Below are 15,236 nucleotides of genomic sequence, written 5' to 3'. Positions count from 1 at the left end.
GGAGACAGTAGCCACTACCTGAGTGCCCCATCAGAAGAACCTCAAAGGGAGGCACCACATGGTCATCTCAGGTCCAGCAGTCATGAATTTGTCCCAACTCATTGAGCCTAGCCAAAGAGAAAATCTATTGGAACAGTTAGCTAAGAGCTCTTCTCTGCTCATCATGAATATGGGATTTATTGAACTGATGAATATGTGTTCCTGATATCCATGGAGAAAAATGGGCAGCTTCCCATTAAGGAAGAGGAAGCAAAGAAACCCAGTGAGGACTCCAAAGGAATAGAGCACCAAGTGGCACCACTGAGTGCTGTCCTCACATATGGAAGATTCTTAAGCTCATTTGCAGCAGATACGCTCTTGCCACAGTAACCTGGTTAGCTGAATGATGACTGCTCCAAAGATATATATCTATATTCTGCAAATTAGAGCTTCTTTGTTATTCTGAAACTGGAAAGTTTGAACATTCCCATTATAACAAGATATTACAACATTATGTTTATTGATGAAAATAAGAACAATCTGATAGCTACTATAAATATATTTCTTTTGTACAAATTTTTTATCTTTTTTTTTCTAAAAAAGTTACTCATTGATGCTATTAAGAATTTGAAAATATCGGGGCGCCTGGGTGGCTAATTGGGGCACCTGGGTGGCTAAGTCATTAAGCGTCTGCCTTCAGCTCAGGTCATGATCCCAGGGTCCTGGGATCGAGCCCCACATCGGGCTCCCTGCTCGGCGGGAAGCCTGCTTCTCCCTCTCCCACTCCCCCTGCTTGTGTTCCTGCTCTTGCTATCTCTCTGTCAAATAAATAAATAAAATCTTAAAAAAAAAATTTGAAAATATCATCATTAAAAACTCATCAGACATTATGCTCTTATTTTAAGCACAAAGCTTAATAGAAGATAGTATATTCATAAATGCCAGATCATATTTCATATTAAAATTTTGTAAAGGTTTTATTTAAAAATGTTATACAAGTTTAATATTTAATGTGATCCCTAGTATTTGTATCCTATTTGTCTTATTATAATTATATACTGAATATAATATTTTTTTGTTAAGCCGTATATCAAGATGCTAAATCTCCTTCAATTTACACAAATTATTTTTTATTTTATTTTTTATTATTTCCATGTGTCCTACAATGTCAAAAGATTGGAAAGCAATGTTATTGGAGCTAGAGCAGTGAATGAGACAAAGTCCCTGTTTTCTTAAAGCTTTCATTCTTATGGAAGGAAAAGAAAATAAATGCTTAAACAAGAAAAATATCAGTGAGTTATAACTGTTACAAAGAAATATATAATAGGTTGTTTTATTAGGCAGTAATGGGGTGGCTTCTTTCAGCGTGTGATCATAAAGATCTCTGCTAGGAGGTGACACTTAAAGTGGGATCTGAAGGCTAGAGAGAAGACAGCCATATGATGATCAAAGGGATGGGTATTAGGGCAGAGGGAATAATCAGTTTCAAGACCCTGGGAAAATAACTTGGCTTGTCAAAGGAAAAGAAAGGTCAATGTGGTTGCAACATTGTAGGCAAAAAGGAAGCAGAAGAGATGAACTTGGGAAGATCTGCAGGGTCACACTATGTGACGGCCACAGCAAGGAACTTATTCTGAGCATGACAAGAAACTATTGAAGGCTTTTATTGGGGATGTGGCAGCATAGAGCTGGTGTTAAATGCATGGCCTCTGGAGTTGACCAGCCTGGGTGCAGATCCAAGCTCTGCTATTTCCCAGCTATGTGATATGGGTAATTTATTTTACTTCTCTGTGCCTCAGTTTCCTCATTATAAAATATAGGTGACAATCTCAATAAAGTATGTAGGTTTGTTGTGAGAATTAAATTGAGTTATTATTTGTAGAGATGATAATAGCATAATATACTGTGAATATTAAATTGTGTTTTGTCAGATAGTCATTATCTTGAATTTTTAAATAGCCTTCCCTAATCCAACCCTATATTTGAGATTTTCCAGGAGCCAAGCCTGTATTTTTCAATGAAACTCTCTAATCCTATAACTGAATACTTATAAACTTTGATTCTATTTTGCCTTGCCATTGGCTCGTCTCTGTATAAAAATGTCTTTGCAAGAAATTAAATTTTAATAACTTTTTGAAAACAATGTGAATAGGGAAATAATTTATATCCTTTTCTAAATTATATCCCTTTCTAAAAATATGTTAACTTTCTAGGATTTCACCATCATTGGTAAAGATTTTTGCATGGACTTTCATTTTGGATCCAAATGAATATGGTAAATATTAAATCATCACTTAACATTTTTTTTCTGGATCAAAATAAGTTATTTTTGAAGAAAAACATCTCGCTTATTCACAGCTGCTTATATAGTCATATAAATGGAGTAGAGGTAAATTATATACTAAGTTTAGCCTTAGTTAGAGATTCTGATTGTACTTAGACAAGAATATACGAAAAGAGGTAGAATGAACAGGATGAGAATTCAGGAGCTTGTGTTCTATTCTTAGCTGTTAAAATAAGATATATCTCACAAAGTTTCAGAATCATGGTTGGCTTCAGTTTTTCATCTGTAAACTGAGAAACTAGAATAACATTATCATCCCTACTTTACAGAGAAGGAATTTGAGGCAAGATAAGTTTAAGTAATCTTCCCAATGTCACACAGCTATTAAATATAGAAAGGGAGGGTCTTGCTTTCATTTTTAGAAGGATTCTGTTTGATAAACTGATGCTGCTGTCTATTTTACATTTCTCATTTTTCTCCAGTATTATACAATTTTCAGTGAAGAATTTTTCAGTAAGGCACTACATTTATGAAAATTTATGAAATTTAGGAAATTTCTCACATGAAATACACCTATGAATTTACCCTAGCAGTTTCTTGATTTAAACAAACAAAAACATTTTAAAAGTTATAAAATCACTCCCCTGTTGAAAGGAGAGAGCATAAGCAAGCTATAAAAAGCCTTCTAAATTTTTCTAGAAGTAGTAGAGTTCTGCAGAGGTACAGTTTATTTATTATTATTATTTTTAAAGATTTTATTTATTTATTTGACACAGAGAGACACAGCGAGAGAGGGAACACCAGCAGGGGGAGTGGGAGAGGGAGAAGCAGGCGTCCTGCTGAGCAGGGAGCCCGATGCGGGGCTCGATCCCAGGACCCTGGGATCATGACCTGAGCCGAAGGCAGACGCCAAACGACTGAGCCACCCAGGCGCCCCTGCAGAGGTACAGTTTAAATAATATTGGAAACATGTAAAAAAGTAATACTGGAAACATGTAGGTTAAATTTCACTTTATATATGTGGGAATTGATGTATGATAGGAAGAAGCAGTTTCAGCAAAACGTAATTTGAGTTTTTAACCACAATTGATGGTTGAAACAAAGTACAAAGGAATCTACTTATCTTCCTTGAATATATAAGAAGTTCTAGCTTAAGGCTATATTTATATCAGAACAATTATCTAAGCTTAGTGCATTGGTGTAAATTGTTTCCAGCTAAAGGTTAACTTCTGATATGATAGGAACAAACAAGCACAGATTTCTTTCTTTTCACTTGACCGAGTCTGAGTTGTACCTTATAGTGATGGTGGTAGTGTGAGTGCCAGTGGGTGGGGATGGGAGTGGAAGAAGTTAGTCATCAAGGATGCAGACCCTCAGCTGTGTAGGTAGTGCCCTCTGCTGGTCACTAATCATGTGAGTCAAGACTCTCTTTGGAAAAGGAAGTTGAAAAAAAAAATTATCCTTATTGCCCTAAAATAAGCATTCAATTCTAGACTGGGTATTAAATTTATTTTTCTAAGTCTCAATTATAATATTAAAGGAATCAGGGGTCTTTTATTTGTAATACCTAAGTCAGTTTATCACATGATTTTTACTATGGCTAACATGAAGATTTATAGCATAATTTTAAAAATTTGTTATGTGGAAATACAACTTTCTAAAAAATAATTATTTGAATAGCAGAAAATATAATGATGCATTTCCTTTAAATATCCACTTCTCATAGGGATGTTTAAAAATTTTAAATTGTTATTCTACTCATATTAAATGCTTATAATAATTTAATTTAAACACACAGTTTGCATATACCTCTACTGGGAAAAAAAAATCTGGTTTTCCACATATGTTACTGTAAGTCTTACATGGGAACAAAGCAAAGGTCAAGGAAACTAAACCGAGATTGGTTGAGTAAGGCTTATCATAGTATGGAGAAGAGCTTCTTCAATGCCTCCTGCCTCAGTCAGAACCAGTCTGGGCACTGGACCAGTATTGAGGTGGTAGGTGAGTAACAAGTAGCTCAAACTGTGGGGTTCAGGTAATAGTTCTAATGAATCTGATATCTATACCTGGAATCCACTCTTTTTGAATTGCTCTGATTTCCTCTTAAGGAAACCAGGGGCAAGGCTTCTGAACTCCAGTTTTTTACAGAGAATGGTTGATAAGAATGTTCTCCCTTTACTTATTATAGGTCCAAATCATGTGTAACTTAGACATCTTTCATTAAAGACCAGACAGCAGGATAATCCATCCTGGCCCTGCACCACTTGAGGAAAGTATTACCTTTTATTGCCTTTAGAGTAATCATAGAAGTTAACATTGATCATAATGCATATATTGAAGCTAGGAAAGGAGAGAGCAAGGATTAGTCACTCACAGTGCCTTACAAATGACAGATCTTAGTGAATATTGTCCATTTCTCCAGTGTGCATACATAACCACTATTTCAACTGTTAAAGAGACTTCCAGTCACACACTGGAGGGAAAAAAAGCCAGAGCAATGTCAAGTAGAATAATTAGAGAGAAACAGCACACTAGACTCTGTTCTGACCACAAGTCCCTGGATATGGCTGCCATTGACGTGAGTGAATGAGATTCATGCCAGGAGAAACAAAGTCGGGCTCAGAGAGATGCCTTAACACCAGTTAGCAGAGTAGTAGGGGAGTCAGTCATTCATTCAGTCAACATTTTCCTTCACTTAGAGTGTAAAATCGGAATTAGATAGTGTTGATTTTTTTTTTTTTAAGAAAGCAATGAACAAGGAGAAGCTGTGATTTCCATCCCCCTAAAACCAGGGATACGACAGGGGTCTAGCTACATACTGTGTGGTACAAATGTGTGTGTAAATATATTTGGGAGTATGGTGACAAACACATGTGTAGCAGAAACACATAAACTCATGAGCAATGTGTCCTTCAGAAAATCTTTGGGCTTCATTTTCTTTTCTGTAAAAAGAAGGGATTTAGGCTAGTTAAATGTAATGTTTCTTATAGGTCTAAAATTCTATGCGTCTGTATATTCAGCCAGTTTTACTTGCATATAAAAATGTTTTGGAAGAAAGATTGAGAAATTTTGGAACTGGCAGAATGATGAAAATCAGCGAAATCTCCCTCAAGGAAGTTTAATGAGGAAATGGGTCTTGTTTGTGTAGATGCTTATCTAAATTTGGCACCTAATATGTGAGTTATCTTCTGATAACTGAGAGAAATGTTTTCCTTAAATTATTTTTTTTTTCTGAGTTGGAAAAGCCTTACATAGAATTTTGAAAGAGAGAAGCTGGGTTTGAGAGGATTGGGGTGGGTATGACTAGTAAGGGAAATCACAAGGTTTAGAATTTTAGAGTGGGAAGGTCACTTGAGATTAATGAATGCAGTTTTCAACCCAAGCACAAATCCTGTCCTGAAAGTTTGTTTTGTTTTGTTTTTTACATTTTTTATTTTATTATGTTATGTTAATCACCATACATTACATCATTAGTTTTTGATGTAGTGTTCCATGATTCATCGTTTGCTTATAACACCCAGTGCTCCATGCAGTACGTGCCCTCTTCAATACCCATCACCAGGCTAACCCCTCCCCCACCCCCCTCCCCTCTAGAACCCTCAGTTTGTTTCTCAGAGTCCATAGTCTCTCATGGTTCATCTCCCCCTCCGACTCCCCCCCTTCATTTTTCCCTTCCTACTATCTTTTTTTTTTTTTTTTAAACATATAATGTATTATTTGTTTCAGAGGTACAGGTCTGTGATTGTCCTAAAGAGTTTTAATAAGTTTTAGGGGCAATACATGCACAAAGTGGGATAATATCATAGATATTAAGTATTTGAACATGAGTCAGAGTTAGCCAGATAAATAAACGTGAAAAAGAAACTCTAGAGAGAACACCATGACCAAAGGTGAAAGGATATAAAAAAATCATGGGGGTGAGGAGACATTACAGGCATCTCCCTATTATGAAAGCATTAATTGTGAGATAGGGAATAGTGGCAAATGTTACTGGAAAAATAGTATTTGTGTCATGTTTTGTGTTGAGCCAGGAATCTTAGGATTTATTCCATTACTAGTAAGGGTTTTAAACAAACTAGTTTTAAACAAACAAACTAGTTTAAACACACTAGATTTACACTTTCAGTAGAGCAACCCAGGTACGACATGGAGAATGTGTTTGAAGGTGGCAGGACGAGAAGCAGGCTCTTTCATAGAGATTATTAGAGCTAGGATCTAGGGTAGAGTAGAAGTAATGGGGGGAAGGAGGAAATAAGGAATGGAAATTTTTGGAAAATCAAATCAGCAATTTTGTTTAATTGCTTGCTTTTCAAAAATAGTAGAGAAGAGGCGGAAGGGGAGCTGCCGCCGCCGCCGCCGCCGCCCGAGGAGTGGGCTTGGGAAGGACGCGGTCACCGCGCTCCGAGCTTCGCTCACAAGCGTCTCTGCGTCCTGTTGCCCTCCCCCCGGGAACGACCGTGGATAAAAGTGAGCTGGTACAGAAAGCCATGGCTGCGGCCTCGGAACAGGGGCACGAACTCCCCAAGGAGGAGAGAAATCTGCTCTCGGTCGCCTACCAGGACGTGGTGGGCGCCCGCCGCCCTTCGTGGCGCGTCAGCTCCAGCATTGAGCAGAAAACCGAGAGGAATGAGAAGCAGCAGCAGCTGGGCAAAGAGTACCAGGAGAAGACAGAGGCCGAACTGCAGGATATCTGCAATGATGTTCTGGAGCTGTTGGACAAACATCTTATTCCCAGTGCTACACAACCAGAAAGCAAGGTGTTCTACTTGAAAATGAAAGGAGATTATTTTAGGTATCTTTCTGAGGTGGCATCTGGAGGTAATAAACAAAGCACTGTGTCGAACTCCCAGCAGGCTTACCAGGACGCATTTGAAATTAGTAAGAAAGAAATGCAGCCTACACACCCAGTTCGACTTGGCCTGGCACTGAATTTCTCAGTCTTCTACTATGAGATTCTAAATTCTCCTGAAAAGGCTTGCAGCCTGGCAAAAACGGCCTTTGATGAAGCAATTGCTGAATTGGATACACTGAATGAAGAGTCTTACAAAGACAGCACCCTGATCATGCAGTTGCTTAGGGACAATCTCACACTGTGCACGTCGGAAAACCAGGGAGATGAAAGAGATGCTGGGGAGGGAGAGAACTAATGTCTGTTGTGCTTCGTGATCTGTTCAATGTCACTCTGTACCCTCCACATATATCCCTTTGTGCGATAAAAAAAAAAAAGAGTCGTACGTCGACTTTCAATTTTTCACAGCCTCAGCCTAGCAAAATGGTCCATGGGATAAACAGCTGGTGTTTGTATCTAAAACTCAGATTGGTCACATAAATGCCACGGCATTCTGAAATTTTGATTTTGATTAACATTGATAGGATTACTGTGTGTTGAATTTTTTTTAAACTGAACACTGTGATTATGGGGTTTTGTAACTTAGCAGAACTCTTACTGTTAGAAAAACTAGACCTGAATTATGTGTAACTTTTTGGAAAGTTTAATCTGATATCAAACTAGTCACTGAAGTAACAGTTCCATGGTAAAGTTGTACAGAAAGTTATAGAGATTATATTGGGACGTGGAGTGAGACACCTGTCCTGTGACATTCAAGTGTGACAGCAGCTCACAGTAGTTCTGCCTGTTTTTGGGGGATTACAGACACTTGGCCAGTTTGGGCTGTTGCCACTCGAAAGTTCATGACTGCAGATGTCCACAGTGTCTTCCTCTGAGTAAACTCGAAGCCTGAAATGGAAACTCTTTGTGGCAGTTAATTGGGTTTTGACACCATGCAAAGGTCCAGTGTTCCTAGAACACGTGACTGACACCCCTTTCCCACAGCCGTCTGACTGATTTGCAACTTGTGCTCCAGTAGTGGAATCTGTTTTCCTTGTAACCAGGACCTGAAGAAGAAAAAAGCCATGTATCTTACGAATGGCCTTATCTGTTTCCTGGGTAATACCTTTAAGAGTCATGTTCTGCAGAGATTGCCTTTCACTTAAGAAGTACTCAGTCTTTGGGTGCTTCCTAGCTTGGGGCTTTTAAAATTTTGAAATCAAACATTCTTCCCACTGTCCTTTTTGACTGTTGACTTTGGTTTTTCTTTTCCCTCTTTAAGTTTCTGTCCTGTTTCCTTACATTTTTTTCTTTTTGAATTCTGTCGTTGTCTTCTGTTCTTTGTTTACTACTGTTTGGGCAGGGTGGGGGCCTGAAGGGGGTGAGCAAAGATGGCGAGCACTTTGGTCAGCAGACCTCGCTTCAGAGAGTTGAGAAGAGCTTCCAGCACACAGCTCTGGCTTCCTCCGGTTCTCAGCACGCTTGTTGCTCTTCAGTCAGACTGAGATTGAATCAAAAAGTGTTTTAAAATACCCATGATTTCTCCCTGTGTTGCAGCCAGCCCTGATAACGCTTGTTAGTACCTGTCACCAGATCTCCCAAGTGTGCTCCTCCAGCCAAGTTCACAGACCTGTTTGAACAAGACCCTATAATGCAGGGAAGTTGCATGAACACCACAGTGGGGAGAGTCCAGAATAGCCAGGCCTACCAGTCTCACAGTACCCCCTCTCCCTTGAACATTCCACGTAGCTGTAGTGTCCACCTGTTTGTCCATCTGCTGAAATGAGAAAAGAAACATTCATGCACTGATTTAAAACCAAAAAAAAAGAAAAAAGAAAAAAATCCCTCCCCCCTTTCTAGCTGAACAAAAATGTGCAGTTAATACTTGGTGCTTGAAAATGCAGTAGTGAATGTGGAACAAGCCTGTCTGTACATCTCGGAGCTCTTTCTTGCTTCCATTTTTCCTTACCAGTATTCTGCCTCACGTTTGCTTCTGTGACGGTCAAGCACTCCTGTGGTTGTGAAAATAGTATAGCCAAAAAAAAAAAAGAAAAAGAAAAACCCCCAGTTATTGGTGTACTAGATTTGTGTATGTCTTTTAAACAGTTCTAGTTTCCACCTTAACACGGAATAATCAGGAAAAGTGTAAAAATTCAAAAGTGAAATAAAAAATTTTATCAGTTGCCTGTGGAAAAAAAAATTGTAGAGAAGACCTACGGATTTTTGGTTTGGTAACCATTAACATAGGAGAAAAAAAAGGGTGGTAGATGAAGGGAGGAATATGGTAAGTAAGCACATGGCCTTGGGCATATTGAATTTGGGTTGCATGTGGGATATCCATGTAAGTCTAATTAATGCCATGTTTAAGAGGGGGGGACAGAGACAGAAGAAAATGATACTACCATCAAAGACTGAACAGTGCCTAAACATAGGGTTTGAATTATTTGACAAGACTGAGTTTAGATAAGTTCATGAAAAGATCAAATTATAGGTAAAACATACAACTTTTATTTTTCAGTGCATCTGAATTTTTTGAGCAACTTAATTGCTCCCACTACTTAGTAAAAACCTTTAGCACCTTGTAAATATTCAAGTAATGGTGACTATAATTATTATTAGTTAGCATTTAACATCACCTTGGCATTGGAGAAAAAGATTGGGATGTAAAAATTCTTGTTTCTTCCAAAATCAGAGTCCATAAAACTCCATGTGTGAACTATGCAATTAAATCATGTTCTCGTGATTAAGTGTCTGATAGAGTGAGAAAGAGATGAATAGACAGAGCTGGGTTAAGAATAGAGGACATTTCTGAAACAGACAGACTTGGTTGGTTTTGAAGGTCTGGAAAGGCAGGTGGGGACAGATTGAAAAAGGACTCATGTGAAGCCAACGAATATGGACTTGATCTTGTAGGCATCGACAATTTAAACATGAGGAGACTTGAACAGATATGATTTTGATGATGGCATCTGTGTGAAGACACACTGAAGGATGGAGAGGTTATAGTCACAGAGCTTAGGGACTAAAGCAGCGGGAATGGAACAGGAACATGATGGAGGAGAAAACCTAGAACCAATGTTGTCTGACCCAGTGTAGTGGTGGGTGGAAGACATTTGTGTACAATACTCTGAGGTTTCTAGCTTGATGTAAAATAGTCTCTTCATGGTGAATGTTCACTTTCTTCAAACTTTGCTGTGAAATATTTCATCTATTTTTTTTTACAAGGTAAAGTGTAAATGATTGGCACTTTTAATCTTTGGGTTTCCCATTACTAGATAACTAAAGGCATATCATTGTTCTCACTGATTTTCAGAGGGAATATTAATCCTAAACTAAATATCATTCTTCTTAGTATAAGATATTTATTATTGCTTTTTTCATCATCCTTGTTTCCATTAACGTCACTGGTCGCCCTTTTGGTTGTAATGCTTACATTTATTAATATTTGTTTAATACAGGTATATTTAGAAGTGGCTCTGGGTTAAAGTTAGCCATATTGGAACAAAAAGAGTTCAAAAAAGCCATACTCTATAAAGTGATTGTCTGGAAATGCTATGAGGGTGCATGATATTTTCTTTTAGTCACTGATTCTTTTTCATTTTATAATCTAGATTTAGATCTAGATGCTATTGACTTAGTTAGGCTTACATGGTAGTGTTTCTCATTGTTTTAAGCCCAGGTGGCGCTAAGATATATACATTTCATACAAACATACATACACTTCACATTGTGAATTAGGACCCAGTAATTTCCTTCACCTTCTGGAATTCCCAAACAGCCTGACAAATAGTCTTGTTCTAATTTTTATATAGCCTTTAAACAGAGTTTCATTTTAAATTGGGGTTAAATGCTCTTCTGGCACAAATTTTCTTTTGTAATGCAGATTTATTTCCTAGAGCAGCAGTTCTCAAGCTTTTTGGCTCCAGACCTCTTTATATGTTTTACATTTTTGCAGTGTACATCTTAAATGTTTGACTGGGTAATAAACTGGATTTTCATATCTGCTTCTGCATTCAATCTGTTGCAATATGTGTTTCATTGAAGTACAGGGGAAAAATCTGGCTTTACACAGACATGTAGTTGACAAAGAGTGATGCATTTTAACAGACTTTTCAGATAACTGTGTATATGCTTTCATACAACACCAAAACTTGACAAGTAGTTTCTCGAAGGTTGGTTACAATGTAGAATCTGAATATGTAGCGCTATACCTTCTATATTCTGTTACATTAAAATCTATTGGCTTATCTTGCATTTTGAGGGGCACCTAGGTGGCTCAGCCGGTTAAGCATCTGCCTTCCGCTCAGGTCGTGATCCCAGGGTCCTGGCATGGAGCCCCGCGTCAGGCTTCCTGCTCAGTGGGGAGCCTACTTCTCTCTCTCCCTCTGCTCTTCCCCCTGCTTGTGCTCTCTCACTCTCTGTCAAATAAATAAATAAAAAATCTTTTATCTTGCATTTTGAGTGGATCTTTTATCCATGAAGTTTAAGTCACATAATGCATTGGTTATTTGGAAAATATTGTTCACTGAGTTATGAAGATGTACCAAACGTGGACACATTTCATGATTCAATATCATTGTCATGTGGCCTCTGGAAAACTCCACTGTACACTTGTGTGAGAGTGTGTGAGAAAAGGGTAAATAATATGTTGACGATGATAAGAGAACCCCTGTAAGGGCTTGGGGACCCTTAAGTGTTTGTGGACCACACTTGGAGGACTAATATTCTGGGACAATTGGCTTCCTTTTATAAAGAAAATGAAATTGGCAAAGTTTTATGTTTGGCTCATCTATATTCTCTTTTCTCTTTGCATTTACTAAGAAAATGAAAACAAGAGGTGTCAGTAGGTTTAGGAAGCCTAGTAGAACATGTCTCTGACATCTTGGGTTCCATTCCTCATAATCAAATAACTCATGATTTTTACATGAAGGACTCATTTCACATAGATTAGACACAGCAAGCCCAACATCTATTAGTATTCATGTATTCTAATAATATATGAGACAGCTACTGCATAAAAAATATTTTTCTTGAAGAATATGGGAAATACAGAGAATTCAATATGTTATGCCGAGAATAAACAGGAAAGAACTAGAATAAAATGTGTGATTATGTCTTTTTAAGATCTTTTAGTGCTTAGATACAATGGGTGTGAATATAGTTAAATTCCATTTTCCTTTTCCATGGAGACTAAATATGAGCTCCATGTTGAATAGGGTATGAAAAGTTTCCATTGTCTAATATCTTATTTAATGGTTAGATAAGCATAGAGTATTTGAGAATTATCAGATGGCATCTAATATCAAATAATTTAATCATTCCAGGAAACTAGCTCATCCTTATGGTCTTTTATTGACTAACTTATATGCAAATATTGAATGATATTTAACAGCATACATACATGCATAGGAACTAAAGTATTAAATGATATTTTTTTCCCTCTGAAGGACAACAACAGGTATGAAGTTTGCCTGATTTTTGGTTTACTGTTCTGAAGACAAGAGACATATATTCACTACTAAGAAAGCAAATTTATCAAACTGGAGAGAAAAATATACTTTTCAGATTGGTCTTATTTAAAGCAAGTCTTCATTTCTTGAGTAGTCATCTAGAAAACATATTTCAAGCTGCATAGATCTTTGTAAAAGAAGTTTTGAAAGTAATTTAATATAGTTTTTTCCGACTTGGATTTCATGGACAATAAAATGTAATTTAATACAAAAGAAAAAGATTTGATTTTATCGCCAACTCCTTATTTTGCCAAGACATTAAAAACTAACAAACAAGATGCAAGCAAACTATTAATATGCACTTATTTAGAACCCTAGTTATCATGGTCTGGGGAAACATATGTTATAAAATAACAGTTAAGAGAAGGTTGGAGAGTGACTCTGGACAGTAACATTAATACTACTGGTGAGATTACAGACTAGTCTCAAATATGACCAACAATTTATGAACTTGTTAAAACTGATATTTTTAGATATTTTATCATTAGCTTATTAATATGATTTCATTGATTTCATTGGTGATAGACTCCAGGCTAAATCTTTAACCTCTTACACATAGACTTCATCTTCTTTTCCCTTCCCTCACCTTCATCATACAACAATACCAATAAAACACGAAACAATCAAATGGCTATTCTTTATATATAAAACACTATAAAAGTGATTTGACACTACCTGAATCACTGGTAGTGTCTTCTTATCATGGCATCAATATGTACATGTATATTAGAGCACAGATCTATATGTGGATTCTAAGGAAATTTTCTGTATATATTGCATTTAGATTACACTATCAAAAGAGAATTATGTCAATGAGCAAAGTAGATTTAGGAAAAATAATGGTATTCATAGAGTAGTTATGTATCGAACAAACACATCTTCACACTTGAACTTAGCCAAAAGGCTGAGAAGCGATGAACAAACACATCTTTAAAAAAATGTTTCTATGAGCCTGAAATCTAGGCAGGGATTTGTGTCTGTATACAAAACAGAGAAGTTTTGAATTGGTTTCCCCAATATCTGTAGGCAAACATTTCTAGGACTTATTCTTTCTATGAAGGAAATTAAGTAGTATTTAGTGATTCAACTAAACAAAGACTGATATATGTCTTTTTTCTGCTGAGTACCTCTAGTCTATCCCCTTGTCACATAATTTTTAAATCATTTACTCTTCACTGATTAATTCCTTGGAAAAGGTGTCAATCTTCCATCTCTTGTTTTCCAAATCTATATAATTCTTCATCTTATTATGAATTATCCTACATGTAATGCAATTTTAAGTTATCCCCAATAAAACTCAGGTATCAAACACATAATTTCATGTGCAGAACAATGTTTAACAAAATAGCTTTGTCTGAAAAACAATTATGAGGCAGTGGACTCTGACAACATTGACAAAACTTTTAAGTTCAATAACAATAAAAAGTTTGAATAAAAGGTGAGGGAAAGGACACTAACACACTGAATAGTTTAACTTCCTGGGTCGTAGTGAATAAGGTAATGCTAAGTTTTTTTCTGTTGTACTACAAATAGATCTTGTATATTTTTCTTTTTTTTTAATGAATTATTCAAGAAGTTACATTTACTTAGTGCTAGTGAATATCTTTTGTCTAAGACACATACCATGTTTGGTTCATTTAAGATTGTCATGTTCCAGTTAGACAGTTTCCCTCATCTTCTTCTCCCTGGCCATCTGTTCTTCTTTCCAAGGTGTTTACCAATGTCATAAGAGGCAATTATTTAGAATTTCTATGTTTTGCTTCCTGGTTAAATTTGTTACTCCTAAAGCATAGTGTACATCCTCAAACGTGAATAGAGTTAGTCAAACTACCTTGAAATGGGGGCAGCAAAGGCTTTTATGTTTATTTGTGAGAGCTGATTAGGGCAACTCTTTCCCATCTTCCAAACACTTTTTCATCTTTGTTTCTGCTCACATTCATTCCTAACTTTAACTCCTCTTTTGTTTTCTCACTTTTCTGTGAGGCTTCCTTTCTGTGAGCACAAAGGTTCTCATTTCTGTATTTACTTATTGTGGTCAAGTAATAGCTTTTTAATTAATAAAATTAATTTATTATTAATACCTTAATTATTTATTAATTATTCTATTTATTAATATATTATGTATTAATATATCCATTAATTCAAAGAAATGACTATTAATTGAATACATATTATGTTGTAAGTATAGGATATAGTGGTGGAAAGACAGATATGATCCTTGCCCCTACACTGCTTCTGAATCAGACAGCTCAATATAACTATAAATTTTAGATTCCGTGAGTGCGATGATGCGAATGCACATAGTACAAACATCTAACCCAGCCGAGGAAGATCCAAGAAAGCTTCCTATTGGAGATGATCACCAGCATAAGTCGATAGAAAAATAAATAGAAGTTATATATAAGTTTACAAGGCAAAATGGGTCAGGAAAAACTAAGAGATGTTCTAAGTAGTTGGAACAACCTATGGGAAGGCTGTGAAATCAGAGAATATGGCAGGTTTGAAGAAGGAATTTGATAGAGTTGGGAATAAAGTTCATGAGGGAAGATCTTAAGAAAAATAGGTGAGGTAAAGCTAAGGCTAAGGTTAATTAATTAATTTGTTACTATTTTTATTTTTATTTTTTACCACATAG

The 15,236-nt window shown here is 36.6% G+C and overlaps 1 protein-coding gene, 1 long non-coding RNA gene and 1 pseudogene across 2 annotated transcripts in view; all 3 read left to right on the top strand.

Annotated features, from left to right (window-relative positions):
- Positions 1-15,236, top strand: part of LOC118547621 (small ribosomal subunit protein eS4, X isoform-like) — a 404,116-nt gene that overhangs the window by 336,886 nt on the left and 51,994 nt on the right. The gene's annotated exons all lie outside the window — the stretch shown is intronic.
- On the top strand, positions 1,587-4,523 carry LOC144380948 (uncharacterized). Its single transcript, XR_013445304.1, has 3 exons — positions 1,587-1,749; positions 3,040-3,207; positions 4,452-4,523. It is a non-coding gene; the product is annotated as an uncharacterized LOC144380948 (long non-coding RNA).
- Positions 4,761-8,886, top strand: LOC118547617 (14-3-3 protein beta/alpha pseudogene; annotated as a pseudogene).

Source organism: Halichoerus grypus, chromosome 2 (genome assembly GCF_964656455.1).
Source record: "Halichoerus grypus chromosome 2, mHalGry1.hap1.1, whole genome shotgun sequence".
Taxonomy (NCBI): Eukaryota; Metazoa; Chordata; class Mammalia; order Carnivora; family Phocidae; genus Halichoerus; species Halichoerus grypus.
Note: the sequence above shows the minus strand (reverse complement) of the source record. Positions and strands in the feature narration are given on the sequence as shown.